Source organism: Cebidichthys violaceus, unplaced genomic scaffold, assembly GCF_023349555.1.
Source record: "Cebidichthys violaceus isolate CVI_PGR_0920_01 unplaced genomic scaffold, fCebVio1.0.p SCAF_6, whole genome shotgun sequence".
NCBI classification, from domain to species: domain Eukaryota; kingdom Metazoa; phylum Chordata; class Actinopteri; order Perciformes; family Stichaeidae; genus Cebidichthys; species Cebidichthys violaceus.
Window position 1 is genome coordinate 2,283,370 of NW_027176816.1, and position 23,572 is coordinate 2,306,941.

Here is a 23,572-nt window from a genome sequence, read left to right on the forward strand (position 1 = left end):
GACACAAGAATAATCGAGTCTCTGCGTAGCTGCTTATCCCTGAACGCAAACAAGGGCGCGTGCATATAATCTTTCCCTTTAACCCCGTCTCTGCTGAGCACCACCCACCCTCGCTTCACACACTTCAAACTGTGTTTGAGCAAACACACACTGCTATTAAAACCTATGAAATCCACTGAGAGAGATTACAAAGTCATTGTTATTCTAATGATTTTTGTTTCCCCTCCCACAGCCTCCTCCAAAACACACACACACACACACATTCACTCTCACGCTCTTTTACAAGCTCAGACATGCACGTACCCACACCCACAATCAAAGGCATGTGCACGTATAGACACAGGCGCACACACAGACGTTCATAAATTATCCCACTTTTTTTTCCCCCCCCCCCCTTCAATCCTTGTTTCCGCTGACACAACTAACAGCCTCCGTGTACTTCTCTTATTAAATTGGAGGTTGAATCCTGAGGCGTGATCTCGCTCAGGCAGTCCCACTACCAGTAGCTACGCGCCGCACGCCTCATCATCGCTGTCTGTCATCCTGTGAAAGCAGCTTTCTATTACGACGTATTTCCATAAATCTAAATTGTAAAGGGCCTCAGCGAGAAGAGAGTGAATTCTCGGCGGGCGAAGAAAATAAATAGAGCGGGATGTCAGCGGAGGCCACAGGATCAGATAGCTCCACTCAGCTAACATACTGAATCGGGCTCTTTGATTGACACCACACACATTTGATCAAATCGGAGGACCTTAACTATCCCTGAAGCGTGTTGCCGACGCTGTACAATCCTGTCACGGTGAGAGTCAATATAGTGGTTTAATGAAAGTGGGACGTGGAAGGATGCAATCGTATAACATTAAAAGGTGAAGTACCTGTGGTGTTTTGTGGTTGGTGAATTTGAAAATGAATCATGTCCATATGAATTATTAAAGACAGGACATATGCAGACACATGGGACCTGCAAGATCTGAATCGCCTGTAATCCAAAGGGAATAGTATAATATTCTATGTTATTTGATCAGAGAGGCCTAAGAGGCTATGATCTCTTTTTATCAGACAGCCCTACACTGTTAGGTGTATATAATATTTACGGATATATTTCATGGTAAAAAAAAAAAAAAAAAAGGCTGAGGCTGTAAAACGGTGAAAAAACAAGTTATTTCCTATAAATCCCTTATTTCTGCTGCTTACGTTTCCTCCCTATAGTATTTAAGAGATTGTTTTATCAAAGAAAAGCAGCTAACAAAGCTCTGCTAATTTCATTTACTATAAATTATTCACAATTATTTTGTGGCCACATGCTGTCCACACCTCACTAAGACCTGGTCCGGCAGATCGAATCCCAACGCGAACAAGATCCGATCTTGGAGCGTACAGACATGACAGTTAATGCGTCCTCCCGGCGTGATCCTATGACAAAAGTGAAGAGCGTAACCACGGCTTGCTTCTCTCTGGCCAAATCTTGTGGCACATTTAAGAGTTGTTGAAGCAGACAAATGGACTTGGCTGGTGAAACCAGGTAGCAGGTGCAAAGGACAGCCATAGGGGCATTGGTCTGAATGAGCAGGCAATTGTGCATCCTGTGAGCAGTAGACTGGAATGAAATAAATGAGAAGTTCAGTTCGTCTGGCTTTGCTGCAATCGGATTACATAACTCACTTATGTGCTGCACAGTTTAAGAGAGACGACCGGCTTTGGTGAGGGGCAGCCAAGTCAAGAAGACACAGATGACATTAACCCAAACATGGGCAGACTACAGCATGATGTGTGTGTGTGTGTGTGTGTGTGTGTGCATGTGTTTGTGCGTGCAGCAGCATTAGCCCATTGCGCGCCGTCTATGTGCTCTGGTTTGCGTTGATGTATTTGCTTTCTTTATCAACAGTCTCTCCCCTGCAGAGGTCTTATCTGCCTGCATCTGCACTGTGCTAAACAAAGCGTGGACTTTGAACTTTGGTGTGCAGTTATCCAAACAGAATGAGACACCGATGGACCGAACCTTCTTTCCAATAATCATGCCAAATCCGCAGATAAAGAAGCAACTAACCGCGCTGCCAGTTAGCTGAAATGTAAGAGTAAGGCACGTTCCATGGAGCGAGCGTGTGAAACATTGCTGGTTCAGGTAGACGAAGGAAGAAGGTCGCGTAAAAAAAAAAAAAATTGGCTTCCATTTTAGTAGCCATATTCATCCTCACCCTCCTGCTTCATCATTTGTCTCATTGGCCACAGTGACTACTGGAGGGATTGAGAGAAGAGAGAAAGAAGGGGAAGGCGACCAATAAAACACTGCAAGAGAGGAATTGAGATAAGGGGACAGAAACTGTGAATGATGACCTGTGGCAGTGAGCGAGAAGGACAAAACAGTGGCCCCAGTTTGAGTGTGGGAGAGAGAAATGGAAAAATGAAAGAAAAACAGGGAGAGCAGAAAGAAAGAAAAGGGGAAGGAGAGAAGAAGAGGGAGCCATGGAGCCATTACTCCAGCTGGGTAACAAGCCGTTACGGCCACAGTGGCAGCCACAACTCCAGAAGCTGGCACTGTACGTCCACTATTATCTGGAGCAAATTTACACAGCCCGGCTGGCACACTCGAGAGGGGGGGGGGGGGGGGGGACTGGTCAGAGAGCAAGAGGGATGAGAAGAAGCAGAGACATTTTAAGAAAAGGAGGTGAACAAAAATCTACACAGCTATTTGTTTTTCACGAACTTACATATACTACAGAGTACCGATTATCATTATTATAGCTTTTTATACTTTATTATAATTATTTTTAACAGCTGTATACTACCATTACCGTATGGATGTGATATGATTGCTATAAATGTTATGATACCATGATATCGTATCGCTCATAGACTCGCCGATACCAGCATTTTAGGCTGTGGAGGAAGTATTTCCAATAGTATTGGTAACTAAATGTACACTAATATAATTGTAAATATAGACAATGTTATTTCACACACAACAGACACTAGCCACAATCCTCAACGGTTATGTAAGCGTTTCTGAAGGGGGCAGGGAGGATGATGGGAATCCTGTCAGTCAAAGTAATCCCTTCAATTTCTCCTGCCACTGTTTCATCTAAGGACTGTATGATATATCCTGGTCTAGCTCTGCAATCAGACGCCGGCTGAGAGGATGAGGCTACTCTGGGTTGGCTAAAACCCAGGCACTGGAAACGCAGCAGGAAACACACTCATCTCCTGAGCTCCTCCATCAAAAAACATTGTACCAGAGATCACTGTGAATTGCTACACGGCTTAAAAAGGCATATGTCTGACAGGTGACGTATATGGTGTGTATGATGACATACAATAGCCATGGACCAGGCCTGTGATCCAACAATGAGCAGTTAAAATTGGGAATCATGATGTAATACAGACATGTGACCATGAACGGTTGCTGGGGCAGCTGTTTCCATACTAAAATCAATTATCTGTCGATGCAATTAGCATGACAGTAGAGTATGTGTGATCTCTAATCCCCAGCTGGCAGCTTGCACGGCATTGACACAGAAAGAAAAAACTATATACACACACAAGGCTAAGACACATAAAACACCCTCTGCTCCTCCGTGAACCTTATGAGAGTTAAAGCCCAGTTTTCAGTCAACTGATAAAGCAGGAGACGGTTGTTTGTTCATCTCAGCTGTCATGTGTTTGTTTGATGGGTTCGTTTTTAGGGAGTTTGTGTGTGTGTGTGTGTGTCTACACAAGTCTCCGTCTGTGTCAGCGTACATGTTGATTTTATTCCTCGCGTTCATCCAGGACAGCTGACAGTTTCCTCTGGGACTCTCTCCGCTGGGTTAATGATGTTTACAGCTAGCCACGCTCCTTCACGGACATTTTGACAAACACAGCAAGACTGTATAAATAAACGCTCGTTTCCCGCTGTCACATAGGAGGTTTTGGAAATATGGCTGTCACCCGGTTCTTCCAGTCCGAGCTCCGGCGCAAGTCGTAGTCCACTCACGAGCCCAGCCTGCTCAGGCCCAGCAGTAGCTCCAGACACGCGCTTATCTCACTCTCATGACTTATTGCAGTGGAAGCACTTGTGAGGAGTTAAACCGCCTGACCCCGCCGACCCGCTATTCTTCCCTCCAGACAAAGTGCGAGAGTATAAACATCACACCTCCTGTTGCTCTGTCTATTTGGCCAAACTCAATTAAGGGTCAAAAAGAAGGCCAAACATTAGAGTTTAACCAAAGCCGGACTACCTCTGTGAAATAACAACACAGATAAGGCTTCATGTGGAAAAGTGAGGAAAGAGCTGACTGCTTGTGATGCCTGCGTCAGTTCACAGTAGCGATGGTAGCAAGACTTGGCCTGAACATTAGCGCTAAAAACACGTCATCTGGTAAATAATATTGACATTTCTGCAAAGTAGCACAGTGAATTCCAGTTCATGTTAATGGTGGTATTGTGTTATTATTGTTAACTTTTTACAGGAGGAAGGAAACCTTCTCTCATTGTGTTCCAAGACCTGCCGTGACCCTGAGCATAGTAATGGCCCCCTCGCAAATACACACCACTGTATGTGGACCATTAATGCCTATTTTCGAGCTCTTTCTGCTCAGGCACACATAACAGAGGCATTAACACAGAGCAGCGAAGGGTTCAGCCTCTCTCCTGCTCTTTCAGTCTGTTTCCCTCTCTACCTCTCGCCTGGTGGATGGCCCTCTAATTTCATCAGAGGTGATAAAACACCACAAATAAAGTCTGCGGCTACTCTAGTCTAGTCTACTTAGCCCAATCTGCTTTGGATGAGAGGCAATAACAGCATGTGGTGAGGAAATTGGGTGCTTACTCACACAGACGGATACATGCCTTGCAAGCAGAATGCACTGTTTTTCTGTGCAGACTACAGAACAGAACAATGGTACTCATCTCTCTCTGTACAGCAGACTTAATCATTATTTTAAACAGGCAACAAAAGGAATAGAGCCCATATATGTGCCACAGTTTAATACAACTGTAAGTCTACAACTTAATGATTAATAACAATCCTGACATTTTAATAAATATATGAATAAATCCAGTGAGTTCATTGACCTGAAGATAATTGGTTCTCTAAAAGAGTAATTCATGAGCTTTAGGGCAAGATAGGGTGAACTTGTGTTTTACCTCAACAAACTTCCTGGAATTACAGACAAAATTATTATTTTTGTTTTAAATCTGGAAATGGTTAAAGTCTAGCAAATATAGAAGCAAAGTTACAAAACGGTTGCCACAGACCACAGCTCAGAGAAAAGCTCACACTACATTTGTATGCAAGTCCAACTAGGTCTCGCAATGAATATGAATAATAAAACAGTAGTGAGCGCTGCAGTAAGCATTAGCTCAGCGTTGTGCATGCTGGCTGTATAAAAATCCACCTGATCGTCCTCCAGAGTGCGGTAGCCGCTGCCAGGCCATGCCGGGACACAACAGGATAGGATGGGACAGAGAGCAAGACAGCAAGCCGGCTCACTGTCTGGCTGTCTGGCTGTCTGACTTGCTGGATCAGTGCTGAAGCGTACATGCATACCTTCCGGCCTGTTCTGTGTGAACCCCGCGCAGGATGCAGTGCAGGCTGGGATATGACGGAAAATCAGCACCGGCTGGTTTCCTGTGAGCCGGTGTCCTGAGAGTTGAGTATGGCATTTCACCACAGTAAGCACTTTTTTTTTTATATCAACACACTCGTGGGAAGTTTTAGGAAGACTGTAGGCACGTATCATAATACAAGAGTTACGGTTCAATATATGGTAATATATTGAAATACAATAAGCAATTTGGGGATTTTTAAAAATTAATTTTAAGAAAACTGTCAACATAGACAGGGTGCATGGTCACAGCAGTGACATATAGCATGTGCTCTAGAGTACAGGCATGCAAGAAAAAGCACATTCATTACAAACCCATCTCCTTATAGGATAGGTGAGAAGTGGGGAAGTGAGAGGTAGAAGGAAGGAAGGAAGGAAGGAATGTTGTTGCGACCGAGAAGGTCTGTGATGAAAAACAGCGTATTGAGAAAGTAATAGCAGTGCGTGGTTTTAGTCACTGCTGCTGTGAAGGTTGAGTATTGTGCTGTGTACTCGGCAAGAGGCGGAAGCAGCGTTTGTGCGAGCGTTGTCGTCCACCGCTGTGGCGAAGCACAGAGAACAGCAAAGCATCCGAAGGGGAAGAGGTCCAATGCTCATTACGTTCAAAGTCACAGGGACAGGAGGGAAAAGAGAAACGGCCTTAAAGACTTATTGGGATTATATTTTGTGGCCTTAAACAGCCATGGCAAAACAGAAAAACCTTGGACGCCGCAGAACATTACTTGCCCGGTGTGCCTTTTTCCTTTTCTTTCTTTCTGCACCCAGCTCCCTTAACCTTCCTTCTTTCCCTACACCTTTTTTTTTTTTTTTTTTTTTGGTGAACCAAGAAAAGTCAAGCAGCCTGATATGACATAGAGGTCGACTCAGGCAATCGCAGAGAAGCACACGTGTAAGGATGCTTATAGTGTACAAGATTCCTGTCTGTCTCCGAGTCTGTCAGAGCCGTATGAAGAGCTACTGCAGCTCGTGCACTACATCAGTGAACCCTGGGAATAAGTGCGTCACACTCATTTTCACAGGCCAGGGGCTCCTGAGTCTGTCCCCTGCTCTGCTGTAGATATAACACAGAGATAGTCAGGCCATCCATATTCTTCAGACAGACACTGGAGAGCATCCATTATATGCGGCCACGGAGCCTCATACAACTGTCCGTCAGTATTCTGGTTGTACTACATCTTGATATAGGCGCCCAGCGGAGAGGCTCTCTGGAAAGCGTGTCATTGATGTAATCACACACACTTGCATGCGCATAAGTAGGTCTAGAGGGGGAAGGGGGGGGTGGGGGGGGGGGGGGGGGGGCATTGACATTCATAGCAGGAATAGTCTGAATCCAGCTCTAGTGTGTAAATTCGTACAATGCTTTGACTGCACATCATGTAAAATGTTGGGCAAGAGAAATGCATGTATAAAAGGCTTAAGTGTAACAGCACTCAAGTGGAGTATCCTGCGCTGCCTTAGTCACCAGATCACATTTACAAGCACAGCCTCTCTCTCCCCCTGTTAAAGCTGAATGCAGCAGTTGCTTTCTGAGCATTAAGTTTGATCAAAGACTAATCTCCGGTAGTAAGATGATTTAAATTAGCATCTGCTTCATTGTTAGGGAAGTGAGGCAAGCAGGGACCAGATCCCACAGTGCAAAAGAGAGACCCGACAGCCAAATAGAGAGAGGAGCATTAAAGAGCAGAGGGAGGGGAAGCGCAATATCAAGAGAGAAATAAGAGAGTAATAAAGAACATGGACAGACAGAGCAATAATAACTGGAAAAAAAAACAAAAAATCAAAGCAAAGAGTATTCCCATGCTTGGTCAGTACAACCGATGCCAAACCCAGGCGATCGGAATTCCTCAGTGGCAGCTTTTACCTCGCATTAACTTTTCTCCTCAGACCGCACACATAGATGATGAAGCTGAGGCAGAGGAGACGCTGTGGCTTGACTGCTTTAAAAGCGATCATACTGGGCCACGGGTTTAGCGAAGCAGTAAAATGAGACTTGGGTAAGCGAGCCAGCCCCCTCTCCATCCAAATTGAGAGATGTAACTGAAGCCTCTCGATGATAAGTATGCCGCGGCAGAGGATGGGATGAAAAGTCAGCATAAACACGGCAGCGGGCAGCCGTGAGTATTTCCTCTGATCACCACATTCTGTAATTTCGTAGTTGGGGGAGATGGGGGCAAAAACACGGGGTAGGGTACTTGGCAGTCCCCCTTTAAGCCAAACAAAACAGCCCTATAAACTGCATCAGCAGAGGCAAAACATATAATCATACTCCAGCAAAAAACTGCAATAACAGGAAAGAGAAAAATGATAAAATCGACTATTTGCTTCCCTTGAGAAAATGTAACGAAGGGGGGGAAAGGCCCATTCAGCATTTCATCACTAACATAAATAGGAGCAGCTGGGGCAGACTAACATGCTGAAGTGGGCTAATTAGGACACTTTGTTGTTGGTTCACTACTGTTTCAGTCTGGCTGGGACCGCCCCGGAGTCAATGAGAGACTTTTCCCATTAGTGTGCAGTATTACGCATTCACGCACACCTCCATCATCTAGAAGCCTATACTGCGCAGAGCTAGTTAGTCAGACGTTCCCGAGCTCTAAAGTTTTATTTACCTAACCCTCTGGAGTCACTGGGTCACACCTCTGACTGGCACAAAGTCCCTTTGACTTCCGTACCTCCCTTCCAGCTTCCTCTCCTGTTCCTGTCTGACTCAGTGTCACGAGTAATGAAGCCCAAACCTCCCTGTTTCTTCCCCTGTTCCGATCAAAGGCTGGGCATGCTGGATTTCAGCGCATTCAGCTAACCCTTCAAGACGAGATGAAATGGAAAAAAATGCCTTTTTACCAGTTTTAGATCACATATTATGCACCTATTTAACAAAATATGCACATAAAATAAAAAAGTTATTCACATTTCGATATCAAAATCTTTTCTTCCTGAACAACAAAATATGATGTGGGCTTATGTAAGCAAGTACCAACCAATTTTTCAACCAATAATGGCATGGCTCAGCAGACTGGAGAGCAGTAAGCTAGTGGCGAGCGACCTGAGATGGTTGTGCATTCACACTGCAATATTTGCCACTTCCACTTTGGCCTAATTTTTTCAGCACCGGACGATGCAGATTTTTATTAAATCCCTCTTGTAAGCTGCACACCGCTAATATTCCTGTTCTCTTGGGAATACTCGCAGTAGAGAAGCTAAAGACCCTCTAACTTCCGTGTCACTGGGACTTCCTGTGAGGGAAGTGCTACTCAGAGTGACCCCTGAACTTGATCACACATAAGGTCAACATATGGGTCTGCAGGAGCAATATATCGGTTTTGTTAAAGGTTGGTCATATGCAGCCAATATGTGCATTCTTATCATCATCTGAATCACATACCATCTTACAGAAATGAAGTATCAATGGTCGTATAATTACTAATAGGCTACTAATGCTTTGGATATTGTGCAGCTAATTACTCTTCCTTTCCTTTTTATTATTTCCTAGTTAAGATCCTTTACTGCCAAAAGTTACAAGCAGCTCGGATATGGCACGATGTCAGAAACAGGTTCCTTTGTAGCTCTCGGCCTGTAGTAAAGAAACAGCGCTGAAATAATGTCCCTGCAGTAAAATCTGTCTGGCTGTCCTTCTGTCGACAGTTTTACTCTCTTTTCTTCGCTTTCCTTCTGGTGATTGGTTGCGTCAAAGAGCCGTGCACAAAGAGAGGTGCGGTTGTTTACCTTGACACACAGCTACTGTACATGTTCAGCGCCTCAGCATTTCAGCTTTTTCAGACCTTAAGCCATTGAAACAACTAACGCTTTGTACGACACAACCCACGAACACCGTAGCCTTGGCAAAATAAACAAAAGGCAAGATGTCCTTTATCAGGCTTCTCAACGTCTGCCCACAAGGAACCCATGAAGGATTTGCATTGTGGTAAGAAGCAGTGTGTGTGTCTGTGTGCGCTGAAATGAGTAAGAATGTGGTAGTGTGTACTTTACTTTGGACATATTCAGTGACACGTTGCCCAGCAGCCACTCCTTATTTCAAAACATTTTTGTAATTTTCTTTTTGTCTAAAGATGCACGGCAGAATGTGGGCTCAGGTCCCAAAACACAGGTGAATGTGAAAATGTGCTGACATTTCCCAGCATCTAAGCCACATGCCAGTCCCCTCTGGCATCCCTCCACCGAGCTCACTCTCGCCGTTTCTCACTCTTCCACCCCCCCCCCCCACCCCCCCCAAATAAACATGAGAGAATGTAGAGAGGAAGCAGAAGAACGGGAGGAGGTTGGACACGGAGGAGATTTCACAAAATGCTTTTAATCAGCAGCTTCGTAATAAACCATTCATTCTACCCCATCGAAAAAAGAAAAGACTAACTTAAATGAATGCTTAATTGTGCTGATCACACGTTTCTCTTCAGTGATATGTGAAATTTGTTTGTGAATAAAAACACAGACTTAAACCCTGCAGAAGCAAATTGTTTGTATGCAACAGTATGTTCACCGAAAATAATGCCTGAAACATTGTGCATGCTTTGTAATAAAATGCAAATTCGCCTCACCTATTCACCCCTGTCAGATTGAACATGTTCTCTGCGAAATGTGGGGGAGGGCTTGCAGCGGCAGAGTAAATGAGGCTTGTGCAAAGTGCTTAACGGTAAACATTGTACCTACAAGCTCAGAGATACCTTCTGCAATGAGAAAAAAAAAATATATATATATATATATATATATCTTCTTAATTCCCCGCTTTACGCTCCTTGCGAGATGAATGAGGAAACAAAGGCGTGTCTGGTCAAACCAAGGCTGCACTGTAGCAGCAGTAACATGGGAAATATGCACCTTCTGTGTGAATAGGCAGGTTAACAGCATTAGCGCTCATAGTGTAAATCCCTAAGTGTTACAGATTAAGACGAAAGGCTGCTCATTCATTGCTTTCAAGTACAAACCTGCCCAGTCCCCTGGCTTTCTCACTCCCTCCACTCACATCCCTCCCTTCTTCTTCTTCTTCTTCTTCTTCTTCTTCTTCTTCCACCACCGCTGCCTCCCTCAGGCCGGCAAACGTTTCAGCGCAGTCATATGTAATCAACATCTTCACGGACGACGCAAGTCCTCTGCAGCAAAAGGCTTGGCTGTTACACTTCGAATAATTGTCTTAAAAAACCCCGGTTCATTCTCCTTAAACAGCACACTGCAGCTCTTGTGTGAGGATGTGGTGATTTTTCGATCATGCGCTTTGCACGGCGCGATATCGCATCATGTCACTAACCTCTACGTTAATGATTTTCCTCTCTGTCCGATGCAGGTTACATGAAGACGCTGCTGTCACGCTTCCCCATGTCATTGGTTATGACAGAGGCAGAGTAATGCGTCCGTTTTGGGCGAGCTCCCACTGTTCCACTGAGCACATAGAGTGTTTCCCTTTGATAGCGAAGGGGCGCTAGGAAGTAAGAGTAGTGAAACAACAACGTCTAACTTTCCCCAACGACAGATTCATCTTGATAATGTTTGGCTGGCAGGAACAAATACCAGTCATTCGCCAAGCTCAATTTAGTTTGTACAGCATGATTCACAATGGCCGTTTTGTTGATATCCTTTGATAAGACGGGCTTCCAGAAATGCATCCAGAGGAAACAGGATTTATTGTCCCTACATTCCACAAAGCTCTGTGCTTAAGGTGTAAAAAGCAAGAATCTTAAAGGTCGGGCCGGGGTCAAAATCAACAACGAAAGCAATTACATTCATGAAGTGTTATTAACTGTGTTGCCCCGAGCATGCCAGGAGAGCAACCACACATCCTGAGACTTTGTGTGGGCTTTATGACAAGCTACCTCCCTGTTTAAGTACCTTTCATCCCTCTTCTCCCACTGGCTTCAGTGTGTGGATCAGAGTCATGTACTCATACATAAACATAACTGGTATCCCAGGGGAGAATGCATTTCTCCCGGCCTGGACACTATAAATCACCTTGGGCCAAAGTAAAGAGTCTGGAGTTGCAGGACTGGCAGCAGTAGCGTTTTTTTGTTTTTGTAATACATCCAAGATCCTCCCTTCCCAGTACCTTCACAACCACGACCAAGGGTTCCAAGTTAAAAATAGAAAAAGAAAATGGACCTTCCAAGTCACTTATGCAGTTTTTCAAGCAGCAGCATTGGGTGTAATTGTTTGCCTTCATGCTTCTATCAACATCGCTGGGAAATGAGAAGCCACAGTGGGCCACATTCGATGTTTTGAAGTTGTGGGAGTTTCGAGGTCTTTCATCATCAATTTAGCTCAATCCACTTTGGTCTGCAACAGTGGAAAAAGTTTATCAAGAGGGTGCGTGTGTGAACGAGAGAAGAAACAAGATAGAAGAGGAAGGGGGAGGACTTTTCCAGACAGGGTTTTCTGTTTGCTATCTCACGCAGGAATGAATTCCCCCTTTTCTTTTCTTCCCCTCTCCTCTCGGCTAAGTTGACGCTCCTGCCTCACACTGAGAAGAGCCAGATAAAGCCACGGCTGACTGCAAAATAGTAACAATGAAGAGAGCATAGATGCAGGTATCTACATGTCACTGAGCCTCGGAGCACAACAGGGGAATTTGAGCGTTTTGTTAACTGCAACCCCATCGGAAGAAAAACTCAATAGAGTACGCCGAGAGAAAATGAAGTTTGTGAAAATACCTGCTGGAGTTGTACAATTCTTGGGCAAATATTAGCACGAGTCAATATTTTACAAGAAAGACAATTACACACTGCTTTGAAATGGCTAATGGTCGTAATAGCCACCCAAGACTTGAAAGTGGTCCTAGTTGTAACTGGGCCGCGGAGAATACAGCAGAGGGTTGAAGCCGCTGTAGGCCGGGCTCCCCTATGGCACATGAGCAGACTAGACAAGCACATTGTCTGCGCCCCTTTTACTGCAGTAACCATGGTGACAGTGGCAGGCAGGGGCATCCTCATCAACAGGGGGCAGTATGGACAGCGCAGCGTCGTGTTGCCCTTACTGCCTCCCCTGGTGCCTCATCTTCCACACACACACACACACACACACACACACACACACACACACACACACACACACACACACACAAAAGACACATGTGTCATGCAGTCAAACACTAATAAATTAAAATGGACACAAACACAAGCAGCCAAGCACAAATCACACACAGACACACTGTCATCTGCTCCTGACAGCTGCCCCTTGGCGTCTAACACAGCCCCCCCCCTCCCCCCCTCTGCCTCTCTCTCCCGCTCCTTTTTGCTGCTCACTTATTGTCAAGTTTCCACCACACACAAAAAAAAAACGCACGTCCTCCCATGACACCAGGAAATTGATTATTGCTGGTTCCGGGCTAAACTGACTTATATTCAAACGGATGTGAAAAGAGAAAATGGTTGAGACAATGCATTCAGTGCCTTTCAAGAAAATGAATTGCGAGCATTTGTATGTAAAGCTAGAGATCTTTCTTCCCCTCTCTTTTTGTTGTTGCTACTTTGATAAGCTGCTCAGGCGGCAGTGGACAGCCTCGGGAGCCGTTTGAGGGCTACGGCGAATCAGGGGAAGCAGTGTCGGTAGTGTCCTAAAAACAAGCTACCAGCTGACCGTGTTTGGAGGAATCATAACAGCCCCCATGGCTGGCCAGGGTGACAGTCCGACTACCAACCGGCGTGAAGATCAGGGACAAACAAACAAGCCAGACTTGTTATTCTACGGGTCGCTGTGCCAGGATTGCTGCCCTTATCGCCGGCATCGCGTAATTTTGTTACACCTGGTAAAATATAGGATGACTTGTGACAGCAGAGATCAGATAAAGAGTGAGAGCGCCCGGGCAGGGGAATGTGGAGATGGTGCTGAATGCCTAAACAGGCTGTTGTGTGGAGGGGGAGAGACTGATGATTGTGGCAGGCGGATAGAGGCACTAAAGAATGGCAGAGGCGAGGGATCCTGTCCCGTGGAAATGTGTCATGAAGGCAGTTCCATTAACATCTTAATAAAGGCTTCCCAGGCCCTGGAGAGCCCTCGCGAGCAGACTGCCTTCTTCACTCACATAGGGGCCCAAAGCCGCTCTCGCAGCATGTCAACGAGAGAACATTTAAGTTCTGCCAGTATCGCATTGTGAGGGTGTTAGGCTTCCCAAAGGAGTAGCCTAAATGCCTACCCGCAAACATGCTCCACTAAATTCCTTTATTCCCCTTTGCCTCTACTTTCATTTACTGTCCATTTCTCCATCTGTTGGATTCAGCGGTCCCACAAAAGGCTTTGTTTCAGCAAGCTGGCAAGCCTTTGGGACAGCAGAGTGCACACTGGGGTTCATTGCTAACTTGCTGCCATCAATAGAGAGAGCAGGATCTGGACTGGCCACGGTTGCGCCTGGCAGAGGGACGACTGTTAACCGTTCCCCCGACGGACCTCTGATGAGACTGACTGGAGCTCGTCTGGGAGCTGCGGACAACGCACATTTCCTTCTTCTTGCACGAAAAAAAAAACCCCCAAAGAAAACAGCTCGCAACCTGACGAATCAAACTCTCTCAACAGGCCTATCAAAGGAACACAAGCGCAGTCAACAGTACAGCAGGCAAGGTGCCTTTTTTTTTATTTCAAAAAGACTAGTCTCCCTGTGTATTGTGAAAAATGAAATGCAAAGGAGCGGCATTGATTTTTTCACTCTGTGCTATGTGTTGCTCATACTGGGCAAGCTGCTACTTAACAATGTAGTGGCCTGTAGTCATCAATTTAAAACGGTTTCAACGATTCAATAAGTCACTGAAGGCTACACGCACAACTACTCAAGATGATGAAAAGAGCTACAGCGGCATGACCGGACCATTAAATGTAGTCCTGTGGTGTTTTCTAACATTTGATATTGTGTGGGGATTATCGAAGAGTAATGCCGTTTCTTAAGATCTATAATACCTATGTGTTTATAGTATCAATTGCAACAGTAGATTTTACTCTTTGGCACAGAGCAGAGGGATAAATAGTGTTGGGATGCATGAAAACATTTTAACCAAATGCATTAAAGGCACAGATAGTGTTGGCGAGGATTTTATGGACTGAGTGAATGAAAAATCATCCACTTCTCCATGAAAGAGATCCAACATTCGTCTTTGTAATGGAGAGAGTCTGAAAATCAATTGCGTTCTACTCTTAAAAGGGGAGATATTATGAACAACAACTGCTTGTGCACATACATGCGGGTACTGTGAGTGTGTACTAACCCACATCCTGTGAAATAGGACAACCCAGTGAGTTATTTGTGGGCTGGAAAGATCCGAAAACATGCGGTTCAACAAGCCATTCAGATTTGGTTCCCCTTCCTATGTCACATGCAGGCTATTGAATGGAAGCTGGGTCTGAAGCTTTGGGGTATGGCAGTGCAACTGGAGCTGCGATGTTGGAGGGTTACAGCAGACGGCGCTAGAATTAAAAGGGGCCGGTGTTCGCTCAGGTGCACTTTAGGTTCGCTCGACCTGATGGAACTTTTTGGGGTAATCTCGAGTGAATGGAGTGAATGTTTTCAAATAGAAAGTATTGGTTTATGGTCTTTTATTAAAGCTCTTTTCAATAATGGCAGAATTGTAATTTTCACCCATAAAGTAGCCTACTGTGACACCCCCACTGCAGACACTTAAGTGAAACCAATCAATCAGCCTCATGTTCTATGACCGTGCGCCAGCATAGTGAGCCATTCAGCAAGTGCCGACCACATTTTACAGCGCATGTGTTGTACCTCAACGATATGACGAGATATGGCACAGCAATATCTCTTTTAAGCCTCCTTGTTAAGTAAATAAGTCAGTAAATAATGTATTTTTTGAACATTTACAAAGTTAAACGTGTACAAGTACAAGTATGTACCTGAAAATGAGCATAATATGTCCCCTTTAAGTTCTGTTGCTTTCAGTTTGTAATAATGTGGAAGCTGTCCAACATCAGTTGCTTATTTTAGCCCGATACCTGTCTGATAACTGAGTATCAGTATCGATGCAACAAAGTTTTGTGTCATCATGTCCCAGATGCAGAGAGACAAGACTTCTCAGTTCCTGAATCAACATATCAGCAGAGTGCTGCCTCTACAACCAACAACAGCGTAAACGAGCGCTTGTTGGGATAATCATGGCCTAGAGAGAATATCTCTACCGCTGGATCTGGCGCTTGAAGCGTAACAGACAGGTAGGAAAAAAAACTCCCGGTGTTTACAATTATCCAGAGGAGAGCAAGTGGGATGTAAAGGAAGCCGCTCGCTGCGTTGGATGAAGAGAGCCAAGGCAGTTAAGATCTTCCCTGCTTTTCACTGATGCCAGACCCCTCTCAGACTAAATGTTCTCCCTGGCTGCACTCCACTTGATCAATGTCACCGCAGATCCAGATCTCCCTTGTGTCAGTGGTCACACGTACAACGCTCGCCACACGCGGATCCCAAAACACAAACATGCACATAACGAGGCTGAGTGAGTGGAGCGTGCGCGGGTCAAGGAGATTGAGATCTCTGTTGCGACAGCTGGACAGTTGAGAGGTTCAGATAAACAGCCTACAGTGAGGGAAGACGGGAGGCCAATTGCATTAAAACAAACACTCACTCGCTATTTGTACACTCCAGCGGACAGAAAAGGGAGGACCTATATCTGTGGGAGAATGAGTCAGTGAACTCACAAAAGCACCATTATCTGCATGTGTTGGCGTGTTTGCATGTGTGTGTGTGTGTGTGTGTGTGTGTGTGTGTGTGTGTGTGTGTGTGTGTGTGTGTGTGTGTGCAAGCAAAAGACAGTTGGGATGGTGGGGGGGGTTGCTGAAACGAAGGGGTGGGGGCTTCTTTCAGAATACACAGCCGCTGAGCGCATTTGCAGTATTCACTCATTAAGAAATAGGTCAAGGATTCTGCCTGCATGCGTAACGACTTGTCAAAATCTCTCAAGCTAAACTGTGGTGAGTCTGGCTGCCTTAAGGGGGGGAATCCAGAGAGGAGCGGGCAGTGTGTGCTGTGTGAGTGCTGGTGGTGACGCAGCACACAGAGAAGGGAAGGCAGTAACAACTCATTCAGTAGCAAATCATGCAGTTAAAAAAATAAATAATAATAATAATTGTTAGTAATGTCATTATAGTTGTTGAGCGGAAGTCACTGAACAGAAAGAGGCTGTGTGCTCGGATTGTGGCCTGATAATTAACTCGTTAGCTCCTCGTTAAGGCTCTTTCCTGTTCATCAACAGAGGACGCTCTCGAGCCACGCGTGCCAATCAGCAGAGTGTGCCGCACATACTGATAGAGGCCGACGGTGGCGGTGGTAGCTATGGCGATAGGCAGTCTTGTACAGACGATGCTTGAGATGAAATTTCATAGTCAGAGAGTCAACATGAAATGTTTGAGATCCGGCACAATCCGGACTAAATGTATATTTATCTTGTGTTTGAGGACAGCTGGAAACACCACTATTAAAGAAGACCGGAGTATTTTCCCCCTTGGGAAATCAGAATGAGATCAGAAGTCCTGAGAGCAGAATACCTCGCTGACCACACAGCTGCACCGTCAATCCAATTGAAAACATAGATAGCGTCCTCCTACAGAGAGGTGAAGCGGAGAGAGGCAGCGGCGGGGAAACATCAACCGTCGCACCACAAAGCTCAACCTAAGTTAGTCCAGCAATTTCTCTCCAGCTTGGTGAGGTTAACCCCATTGATTGGACGAATATGTGATGCTGCGGTTCTCCAAAGGCTTCCTCGGACGGCGTGCCTTCAAAGCCCTCTCTTTGAAAATGATTCATGGAGCAGAATCCTTAAAAAAGACCTCCATGATAACTAAAAGCAAGCGAACGGACTGTGATTGATTACATTCTGAATAAACTGAGACTATCAACAACAGCTTTGGAAATATTTTTAACAGTATGATGTTGTCTTCAAGGGAGCGACTTAGCGGTAATAAACGTGTCACATAAGGTTAGCTTCCATAAATGTTGGACATGCATTTGAACTAAAGCAGACCGAACAGAAACTGTGCAAAATTGCCATTCAACAGCTGCTGAACAGCCAACTGGTCAGAGGGACTGATTGTTCAGCGGCATCACCACACTCTCAGAGAATGTGTTGTTTTTTTTTCCCCATTAGCTTGGAGTTAATTAGGTGAATATAATCAGCATGTGATAATCAAACCAATGCTGAGTGCTGGTTTGTTCTTCCAAAGGCAGCAATTTCCACCCTGGTGGCTGCTTCGGGGTCAAACTGCTGTTTCACTTTGAGATGGATATTAAAATAATGATGTGAGCGGGTCACGCTTCACATGCACAAGAAGCGTGATCTCACCAAGAAGGAACGGGTTTTGATTGCACGAGCAGAGGGATTAATATGCTACCCGACAGCCGTGGCAGATGCAAGTTATTTTCATGCAAATGTAAGGCAATTTTCTACTTAAGACAACATTTATTTTCTTTAGAGTCATTGTCACGGGTGGCTGCCGGAGAGCTGGCAGTCTGACAGAGAATGAAGATTTGTAGGTGCATCTGCTGAATCGGGACAGATGAGGTCTAGAGCCGATCTGGAACCCTAAATTGATGCCAGTTGGCGACAATATATCAGATTGTTCACGAGGTTTGGTTTTTGTTGCAATTTGGGCTTTTTGGGGTTTTACCACTTCAGAAGAGAACAAATCCAGCATGAAATGTGTAGATGGCGTGAAGTCAATCAGTGACCGTGTGAAACTACATTCACAGTGCATTTGTTTTTATGAGCATCAAAATTGAGAAATGGAGCAGTACGATAGTCAACTCGGACCAGACTCCAGGTTCACTTGTTGCAGTGACAGACAGGTCCTGGTCTGTAGCCTGCCATCAGTCACCATATTACCTCTAAAAAAAAGGGTTTGAAGTGGAGTCTGAAGGACTCTGTGAATATGAATCATGTGGACGCTATGGAGAGTGTCTGTGACGTTTTGCCCTCAAAATCAAGGTCAACAAATCATTAGACACTGGGATGATTGTAAGACTCTAAAGAGAAAAGAAAAAAAAAATACTGGTCAACTAACTGCATTAAATACTCCTGAACAAGATGTTACAAACGGCAAACCAGAAGCAGCATGTCAGCATGAATGATGCCCACTGATAGTATCATCTCTGTAGAACAGATTACAGCTCAACTCTAATGAATGAGGATAAAGCACAAACGGCAGTACAGGATCCAGAATAACACCTGTGCGTAAAAGCTGCTGTAGCTGAAATGATCGTATATATACATACTGTTCAAAATCATATATGTGATGATCTCACGTCATCCTCACCATCGTCAAAGTGTAAAAAAAAATATATATATATATATATATATATATATATATATTGAAACCGACTGCTAACTCAACAGAGCCCGCAGCCCAAAATGAAAAATGTCTCTGTCTGCAGTGTCGGAAATTAGTCCAAAATTACACAGCTATGTGTCTGTCGCTCGGGACGTAAACAAATATTTGCACATTTAGCCTTAACGAGCGCTGATCGTCACTCACCTCTTCATTTAAACTGGATATCCCGGTTATCCTGTTACCTCCAGCGCGGCTGCTGTCTGTCTTCTGGGTTGTAACTGATGCGCTGGACTCACATCCACAGTAGGAAAAAAAAATAAAAATAATGTTTCCAAAAATGCTCTATCTGGACAAAGCCTCGCTTTTCAGAGATGCTTTAATAATCTTACATTCACTACTTCTTCCAATTCCTTAAATACATCTGCTTGCGGAACCTGTTCGCGGCGGTGGCGTCATTCATTCAAGTAAAAAAAAAAAAAAAAAAAAGCCTTCATCACCGCGAGTAATTGCAAATTCAGTGCGTAAACTTCGCGGCAGAGCATTCACCATCTGAGCTGGTCTCCTAATGTGACTTTACTAGCGCGTGTCAGTGAAACGGCACATTCCTTCAGTTCGGGATTCAGCGTCCTCCAGGCTGCTCACAACACGCAGGTTCTGTACCAGCCGTGGCCGGGCTTGCCAACGTGTCCGACGGTGTAAAATTCGCAGCGTAGGATCAGACCCGCAGCGTTGCTTTCTCACGGGGCTCTGCCGGACTGACAGAGATTAGCGGCTCCATCAATGTACAGTACAGTGTGTGTGTGTGTGTGTGAGAGTGTGTGTGTGTGTGTACGCTGCCTGCCTGCCACTGGCACACTGCGCGTTTAAACCCAGCCCCCTCACACTCCGGCTCATTATGGTGTTAACTGTTTCCGCCCAAAGAAAAACATGAATAATGAACACATTTTAGAAACATTCGTGCAGAATTCAGAAACGCAGTCCTAAAAAACAACATTTAAGATTATACCAGGAAGAACTTTTTTTGAATCGCTTTGTTAAAAAACAACAACCATAACATCATAAAACCACATGGCAATGTGCAATATTCCCCTGCGAACATGTGAACAAAAAACACAATACCAAAAAGATATCAGAAGTTTTTAAAAAAACAAATTATAATTTACAGTTTGGATCATTCTCTGTAGAATGATTCATACTGATATTAATCTGCATTCCATTTGGAAATCTTTATAACCGACTATATCATTTAGACTATGAATATTGATAGTTGAGAATGGAATTGTGAATCAAATGTATAAAAAGAAAATGTTCTTACCCATCAGAGTTTGTCTGCGCAGCACGCACTGAACAATGTCAGTGACACTCTCCCATCCAGCTCTGTTTCTGTTAGAATACTGCCATCTATAGACCAAACTGTGAACATGCTCAGATACAAGCCTCTCTCTCTCTCTCTCTCTCTCTCTCTCTCTCTCTCTCTCTCTCTCTCTCTCTCTCTCTCTCTCTCTCTCTCTCTCTCTCTCTCTCTCTCCATCTCCATTTTTCAAATTTTCTTTTGCTCTCCCTCATTCGCTTCGGCTCAGAGATGTATTTATTACACCACTCACCGATGGAACTGATTAGCACAGGATTGTTCCAACTTCGGAGAATACAAAAACAATCACAAAAACACAGAGTTGTCGAATCCTTGACGTTGTTCTTATAATTTGCCAGAGCACAGTGCCCTACATCTGTTTATTTTTTGTCTCTGACTTTCAAATCTATGTTACTTGTGCTGCAGAAAGCATCAAATTGTATTCATTTCAATGGGAAGGCTACCAATACGTATCATCCCCTTCATTTGTATTACATAATATATTTTTGTATTAATTGCCTATAGGTGTGAATGTGAGCTGAATAGTTGTGTGAGAGTCTGGCGACCTGTCCCTGTGTACCCTGCCTTGGCCCAATGTCAGCTGGGATCAACGGATAAGCGGTTACGGATATCAGATGGATGGATATATATCTATAGATATAGATATATATCTATAAATATACAATCCTCATGTTTTCTATTACTGTCATTTCTTGACATTGAAGTATAAAACACACCAACCCCTTTACATCTTTGTCCTTAGTGGGTTATGAGATTGTGACAAAAAAAAAGTAGGCTATCCACATTCTCTGATGCATCAATAATGCAGAGTGGGGAAAAGGGAGCCAGCGTCTGCCATCAAAAGTATTGCAAAACTGCCAGGAGGAAGAAGATGTGGAACAACCAATATAAGTACACTAAAAGCACAGCGCCCACTTAAAGACAGGGTCAATAGCTGGAGGCTGTCCATATTGGAATACCACCGCACTACCTACCAAATGGATCTTAGTCAACCCTGGACAGCAGGGGTAATCAAATACAGACTTTTTTAATCCATTACTCACGGCCCTGTTTGGAGTAGCAAGCTGTGATTTGTTTGATTGGAATATAACTCAATTGATATTGAAAGAACAGGTTGCGCTGAACTGTCTCGTTTTGCCTCTTTTGTGAAGAGAGAGCTGATAGATGGCTTGGTTATTACGGTACAATGTTGTCAGTCACGGTTCTTAGAGTAGCTTTAATTATCTACATATAATCATTTGTAGAAAAAGGTAAATGTCATTCGTAAGAACAATAGTTAGCCTTTGAATCATCATATATTTCTTAAACTTCCTTAAATTTGATGTATTTTTCAATCATGCAAAAAATATCACGTGACAGGCTAAAATATCCATATTTGTGTGCCTGTTCTTGTCACTTACCTCTATCAAAGACCCGTCTCTTCCACACAGACGCAGAGGGCTGTGTAGAGATGGTCCTGGTTCACGGTCTCAGCCACTTCCACTCTTGGCACCTTCCCACCCTGCACCTGAAATCAAAGCACACATCATTGGTCATTAGGGTGTTGTCAGATATAAGTAAGCCATTGGCCACTTTGTATGTTTACATTTGGAATCTGACTCGGTAGAGACTGTTTCTGTGGAGAGGAGTGAGGCAAGAAACTTAATGGGATTCAAAGCCCACAGTGGGTTAGAAGGTTAACTGCTGGAATTATGATTGTGTGATGTGCAGTACCTCCTGTTTATCTCTGAATGTACGGGGCAGGCTGGATGCACGCAAAGAGACGGGAGTGAGTCTGCGAGGCATGCGTGACGGGAGATAGAGAGGGGTAAATCGGGGGCAAAGCACAAAGCTTTTTTGTAGGTAGATCAGTTCGGTGAGCAAATCAGTGCCGGGAATAAGGCTCCCAACGGTAACGTTGGCGAGATGGCCGACTGCAGGGCTGCCGCTTGACCGTTTGCTGATCAAAGCGCTCGCACGCAGCGATTTCATACTAAGTTGGATGGTTTCAAAGGGGGCCTCTAGTGATGCCTTTAATTCTTTCTCCCTCTAGCCATATTTGAAGATATCACGAGGGAATGTGGCAACCTGTCGAATCCACTGAGACTCCATTCCATCTCTTCTCTGACCCGTGTGAGCAATCAGCCTGACTGGAGAGAGAAAACAAATACCAGGAAACAATTAAATGAAAAACTAGACTGTCAATCGTATGCATGTGATGCCAATTATTTCTGTTCCGATGTAAAACCATGTCAGTTATTATTGGGAAGAATTAGGCTAACCTAATGTTTTTATTTTGTTTACATTAATGTAGATGTTCAACATCCCAACAAGAAGAAGTAGCTGATTACACCTTCTATCTCTTTTGTCAATGTTCCTACATACACACACATATATACTCTTGGTACTAACTAGAACCATAAAGGGTTCTTCGGCTTGTCCCCATGGGAGAACCCTTTTTTGGTTCCTGGTAGAATCTTGATAAAAGGTTCCACCTGGAACCCTTGAACCCAATATAAAGGGTTATGCCTTTAACCATGTGTGAAAGGTTCCACCCAGAAACCCCAATAAGAGGTTCTATCGAGAACCCTGCTGTGTGTGATGGTTCCACCCAAGACCCTCTCTGAAGGTTCTATCCAGAGACTTTCCACCTTTCTTAGGGTGCTAACAAGAACAATGCAATACGACAGTCACGTCAATATTCATACCAGACCATTGTGGACAGCTCTGTAACGCCAATAACGCTTCAAGTATAAGATTCCCCTTTGCTAGGCGTAATATATATATATATATATATATATATATATATATATATATATATATATATATATATATATATATATATTTAAAAAGTTCAGACTTTATGATTCTCAGGAATCATCGTTTGGTCTAATGAGATTGGCACAGGGTGCTACAGTAACGCATCTCTAAAAGTATATTGAACGATAATATTATGCAATTTCGGACGCAGCCCCTTTGTTAAGAAAAAGGCTTATTCAGGAGCAAAATGGTTCTGGGTAGAACCTCAGCCCAATTGCAATCATGTATTATTTTCTCCTTTCATCCTGGAGGTAATGACCAGAGTAGATCTGTATGGAGTCCTCGTTGCAGAGCTGTAAGAATGAGCAGCGTGTGTCTAGGGACTTGGATGTGTGTGGCATTTGAACCAGGTCCATTACGGAAGTCCACCCCCGCTGCTTACTTCCTACCATCCACCTGTTAGAGTGGGTACCGGATTCACACTCAAATGGCTCTAGGGACTACTGCCATGCAATCAGAAATTGCACACATACACACTCTTACACACAGAAACCACATTACAGGGGGCCCACTGCATCGAGGATGGCTCAGTGACGGAGCTGACTCAGCAGTAGGGTTGCGCTAC

The 23,572-nt window shown here is 44.3% G+C and overlaps 1 protein-coding gene across 1 annotated transcript in view; it reads right to left on the minus strand.

The window, feature by feature from the left end:
• plxna2 (plexin A2) overlaps positions 1–20,167 on the minus strand; it is a 179,012-nt gene extending 158,845 nt beyond the window's left edge. The window contains exons 1-2 of the mRNA XM_068733107.1: positions 20,152–20,167; positions 19,041–19,122 (exon numbers count right to left, since the gene is read on the minus strand). The gene's annotated coding sequence lies outside the window, so the exon portion shown is untranslated. The remainder of the gene's footprint in view (positions 1–19,040; positions 19,123–20,151) is intronic.
• Positions 20,168–23,572: the final 3,405 nt, after the last annotated feature.